This window comes from Lissotriton vulgaris, chromosome 9 (genome assembly GCF_964263255.1).
Source record: "Lissotriton vulgaris chromosome 9, aLisVul1.2, whole genome shotgun sequence".
Classification (NCBI taxonomy): Eukaryota; Metazoa; Chordata; class Amphibia; order Caudata; family Salamandridae; genus Lissotriton; species Lissotriton vulgaris.
The window spans coordinates 1,216,983,650-1,216,989,649 of NC_141697.1; positions in this window are offsets into that span (position 1 = coordinate 1,216,983,650).

A 6,000-nucleotide genomic window follows, 5' to 3' on the forward strand; every position below is an offset into this window, starting at 1 on the left:
GTATATTCATGGAGCACTGATCTCCCAAGCTGCCTCTGTCTCTGCGGGAGTAGTTCATCCAGTCCAGATTTGCTTTTTTTACTTTGCATTCTGGGACTTGTATGTCTTTTTTGTTCAGTTGTAAAATGAGGACTACAAGCATCAGACTGCACATAAAAATAAGGCTGGCCTGTATTAGCTACTCACGCATGCATCCGTGAAAATTGAGAACTGTGTGTGTGGACGTGAGACATGAGCCAGGTGCTCAAGTAAATAAAGCAAACCAGAGAAACAAAGTAAGAAAAGAAAGAACAGGAGTGGGAAAGAAAAAACAATGAACCGGAGAATGGTTCGTCAAAATAAAACAAAGAATTTTCCAGAGCTGTAAAGTTTTCCCTTGTTGTCCGTATGCTCGGTGGCTCCTGTATTTACACTTTGCATTGTTGTGTCTTGAGCCTTCTGTGTGTGTATGGTAGAAGTGCCAGCAGTAAGCATGGGCGAATTTTGCGAATCTCGCGTTCGCGAATTTTGCAGATTTGCGAACTCGCAATCCGCAAAATCCGCGAATTCTTGCGAATTTGCGGATTTTTTTTTTGTGTTCGCAAGGATTTCTGCCAGTTCGCGAGGGTTTCGTACCAGTTCGCAATTGCAAACTTACATTTCGGCACGCAACGGTCGCGATTATGTTGTTTCTACGTCTGGTTCATCATCACAGGTTGCCAGCACCCTCTGTTTCACCACTGCAACCCTCTGTTACATCAATGCCACCCTCTGGTTCATCATTACTGTAGATTATGGGCGGGGAAAGCAAGCACACCAGCCCTGCTTCAACTGACATGAATTAATTTGGGGTTAGTTTATTAATGTGTCACTGTTTTAAAATTCCAGTGTGGCACCTGCTTCCTTATCTGTAATTTTGCTTTCTGTTGCAGTGCATTTTTTTCCCCAGGACCTTTGTGGCCTACTTGTAGCTATTCTATGAGCCTGCTGTGAGGGTCAGAGCAGGGTCATACAATTGTTGCAACTAGAAATTGAATTCTGGAGGGGCCCCAGTCAGGAAGCACTACAGGGAATTGTTACTAATGATGAGTTTGAACTCTTGCCCCTGCCGAGTGCTTTCAGTTTTGAAAAACTCGTTTTTCTGCAATTTCGCAGGATTTGCGGGGCGCGAACACGCGCGAGATCGGATTTGGAAGCCGTAAATTTGTGCGAATATGCAATTTGTTTTTTTTGCGGCGTGTTAGTTGGCAAGGTTTTGTGCGTTTTTGCGAGCCGCTCTTAGCGAAAGGCGCGAAGTTACCCTCGCGGTCGTTCAAGGGCGCGGCCATCTTGTTTGCCTGACGTATTTCCGTTTCCGGGCGCGAAGTGTAATCTCGCAAAGTCTGCGGCTTGCCAGTACAGTTTCGCGCATGTTCGCAAGGAAAATCTCGCGCGAACTTACCCGCGCGGTCGTGAACGGGCGCGGCCATCTTGTTTCTCATTCATTGCTATGGTTCTGGGCATGGTCTTTGTATGCTCTGTCAATCTCTGCCATCCTTTGCTTGTTTGAAGTTTTTTTTGATCTATTTTACTTATTATCTATCCCTCTATTTTTCTAGCCCTATATTTTTGTGTTTACTGCTACTTTTGGTTAATTTTAAACTACTTTTTTAAACTCTTTTCTTTTCTTCTCTTCCCTATTATATTTTCTTTATTCCTTTCCGCCCAGACCATGGTGAAGGGAGCCGGGAAGCATCCAGAGAAGGGGAAGGGTCCCAGGGAGATCTTTACCCCGGAGGAGGTGGGCCAACTCATTTTTTATGTTCAGCGCCGCCTCCCCAGGACCATCATGGGAGGCGGCAAGATCAGTGCCGGGTACGGGGTCCGGGATCGCCGGAAGCGGTGGGAGAAGGTGTGCCAGGCCATTTACCACCACTCTCGGGTCTGGCGCACCTACAACCAGGCCACCCACCGCTGGACGGATGTCCTGACCAGTGAGTGAGATCTGCTTGACCTCCTTGGCCTTGAGATCCCCGGGCTTGGTGAGTAGTAGTAGCTATTTCTTTACTACTATGTTTTCTCCTGCTGTGTTATTATATTGCAAATTTTTGTTTTTTACCAAGAGCAGTAATGCTGCTCATTACATTGTAGGTAAATTATATTTCAAAATCTTCTGTGCATTTCAGGTACACTGCTCTCCTTCTTCTCAGTAGTGTTGCTACTATGCCTATTTGTTTTAGATTTTGTGTTCATTTCATTGGCCTGTGAAATTATGTATGAGTGTAGTTTAAAGAACTGCGTAATGCTACACACTAAGGTTCTGATTTTTAATTACCGGCGCATCCCTGCAAAGTAGCAGGGATGCGCCAGTAATTGTGCGTCACGCCACCATCACCCATGGTGCACCGTATTTACAATGCGGCGCACCATGGGCCCAAAACGTCACCAAAGCGTTACGCATCTGTGCCGTAAAGGCGGCGCATTGCTGGAGTTGCGTCGCAACGATGGTGCAGCTCCATCAATGCTCTGGGGTGCCCTATCTCCCCAATGCTGCGTCAAGCCGTACGTCTGCTTCAAGCAGGCGCAGGGTTTGAGTCATGCATCATTGTCCTCAAAGTGACTGATTGAAATCTTGTAGATTTCCCTCAGCCACTTTTAGGATGCGTTCCTGCGCAGGAACGCCCTCCCTTGCGCCGGAACGCCCCCTATTGGCGCAGGGCTTTACAATGTGATGCATCTCCCATATGCGTCACGTTGTTAATATACGCCGCACCATTGCGCCTCTTTTGTGCTGTCGCTGCGTCACAAAGGTCACGCAACAATGGAGCAAAAGAGCCGCAAGGGGCTTCTAAATCAGCCCCTACAGACTCAGGTCCAGTCCTTCCTTTGTACACATGGCGATAAGAAGAAATAGTGGTGGTGGATTAATAGTTTGAGTATTTTAATGACTGGTTAATGTAGTAGGAAACTTTAGTGTTGTCGCTGATCTTGAATCACGATGGACTTTGGCTGTCACTTTGCGTGCTGCGGACTGCTGCCTGCCAATCCTAGGCAAACCTTTTTAGTACTTTGTTTAGTGAGTTACATAGGGTAGTTTCCAATTCGACGGTCCGCAAATCAAGCAATACTAAAGTAATAATGTAGTCGACCACATGAGATTGGTCAATAATATATCCCGTGGAGTCGTTCCCTATTTGCTATTTCGCAAAAATATTTTGTTAGTTCTTTTGAAATGTTTGATTTGGTTGAGAAATATCATCCATGTTTTCTGTTTTTCTTTCTTTCATGTTGTACATCAGCTTCCCCGAGGGGCAAGAGGAGGACACAGGAGGAGGAGGAGGAGGGTGCTGTTGGCGATGCAGGCCAGGACCGGGCAGGCGAGGGCTCCTTTGCTGGCCCCAGTAAGTTTTAATTTTAATATAGAGTACTTATTTTTTCCTAGCGTTCCTCATTCGATTTTTTCTAAATCGTCTTTGATCTTCTTGTAGACAGGATCTAAATTCTTATCCTGCCTCGACTATGACTCCGTGTGGTATTACTAGATTATTCTTATTAGTCTGTCTGTGTAGCTAACTAAGATTGCACATTTGGCATTTCCATTGGACTCCCATTCTAGTCAGCAATAGCTCTATGCACTGAGTGCAGTCCTCTGGGATTGTCCATAATGTCTTTTCAAGTATTCTAAATGTTTATGCTTTGACCACTGCCAACAATAAAAAGGTGAATGACCACCAAGAAAGAATAAGATACTACTTTACTTTTGGTTTGGATAGGAGGACAATCCATTCTACTACTGTTGCAGGGACAAATCTGCACAAACAGAACTATGGACACTAAATAATGCATTGCTTAGCTTATCAATTATAATGGGTGCTGTTAGACTTTCCACATACCTCAGTGATAACAGACTTTGTAGTTGAACCCCCAATCTCCTTACTGACTAGATAGTGTGGCAGAGTCATTTAGCTCCCAAAGTCACCGATGGCAGAGGCACGGACTCATGCTTGCAAAAATTCCAAAACCTTTAGCTCATCCACTCTAGTCTGGAGGACCAAAAACCACAGAGTCCATTTAAGTTTAAAAGCTTTATTAAAAGTAAACACATTTATTAAAATCAAGTTTGTCATAAAAGTGAACGTGTAACTGAAAATGGGAAAAGTGCTTAGTGCTGACGATTAATTGGACACATTTATTGTGGTCGAGCCGAGCTCTCACCTGGTTTGAACTTGATCCTGCTCATGTTCTTAGAAGTCAAGCTTCTGTCTGTTAGGAGAAAAAGTGTTGCGTGTTAAAAAGTAAAAAGCAAACATTCATCAGTTGTGCCAAAAAGTGCAGCAAGACAACAGCCTTCCCTGGAAAAAGGGACATTTTTACTTTAGAGTACACAGTCATAAATTATTAAATTGTATACTGTTTTTTTCACATTTCTTTCTTCCTCCTAGACCAAATATTATATAGTAGTGAGTGGTGTATTCTAACATTATTAAATGTACTTTGTAGGTGGAACATCTGGAGACGGGGCCAGCGCGGAGGTGGTGGTGGCATTGGACGAGGAGGACAACTCTGGGGAGGAGGCGGTGCAAGTGCCGGACAAGGACATGCCTGTGAGGGTTCACACGGTGGTGGCGGGCAGAGGTAAGCTATACATTCCTTAGTCATTGAGATTGAAGACTGCAGAGTGTGCTTTCTGCACGGGTGTATTATAAATAAACCAGGTAGTAGCCTCCTCTAAATGTACTTCGACTTAGCTGTGAAGTTTTTGGCGAGAAGAATCCCAATCAGATCTGAGGTGAACTTGATGGTTGGGATGAACGAAAAGCGAAAGAAGGGTGTAAGTAAGTGTGGAAGGACGAGAAATGTAATGATGACTGGCAAAGAAGAATGATATGTGTTTGCTTGGTCCCCGAGGTGGCTGGGAAGGAAAGAATATGCTATGGTGCATGGCTGGGTGAATGATGAAGCAAGGATGGGTGGAAGGAGAACAGCCTGGGTGGGTGAGACAGAAACTGTGTGTGTGCATATACTTTGAATGGATGGATGCCTGGATCATTCATGGTACTATCTGACTCTTAGATAGCATATGTGTATCTAGAGAGAGTAGACGGTCACTGGATGAACTAAGTGTTACTTTGAAGAGCATGTAACACCGCACCCGCACGTCCGTTCCAGTGTAGGAAAGGCAAGTAAAAGAAGTTGTAACGTTGTCCAAATACTACCATGAATAGTAGCAGTAGTTTGTATTGCAACTGCAAGCACAGCATATATCCGGTTATTACGGTGGACACTCCCTACCTCTCTTAATAACTTTAGTTTAGTAGTAGTACGTCATTCATGTGTGGGGGTATCACTGTTCACTCAATAATAAGCAAAGCACCTAAAGTCATCCCATATGTCATCAAATACATCCCATGTGAAGTGATAGATAATCAGATAATTTAGCTTCTTCATTTTCCTTTTCTAATACTCATTTGCACTGTAGGGTGAAAGCTAAATTAATTAAGCAGTAGCCCTTTTAACAGAGTATTCTCAGTGCCACCCGTAATAGAAAAGTAAGAGCTTCACCACCTGCATGTACTGGACCGGTACAGTAACGCAAGTCTGTCTCACTCACCATGGTGTGCGTCTGTTTTTCTCGGGTGCAAGTTCACTGCGCTGGCATTATGCCGGCTTGCATAAGATAACGTACCAATTTTCCTAAACAAGAGAGAAGAAGAAGAATAAGAGTGGTGTACTGTCATAGTCGACTGTAATAGAAGTCCATAGTGCTCGTAGAATTTGTTCCTTAAACTCCCACTAATGTTAGAGCAAGGATGAAGAAGTCGGAGGTTACATAGATACTGTCCTCAATAGTTATGTACTGTGCTTTCAATTTGCTACTTGTACTGTGACAACTTTCTGCTCAATCATTTTGTGTTAATCTTAAGGAGCATTGGTTACAGACTATGTCTTTCTTTTTTCATGTAGTTGCTCCTTCCAAATCCAAGACACCATCAAGGAGGAAGGAGCTGGCTCGAATGGCCCGGCAACGGAGGCTGGATGCCA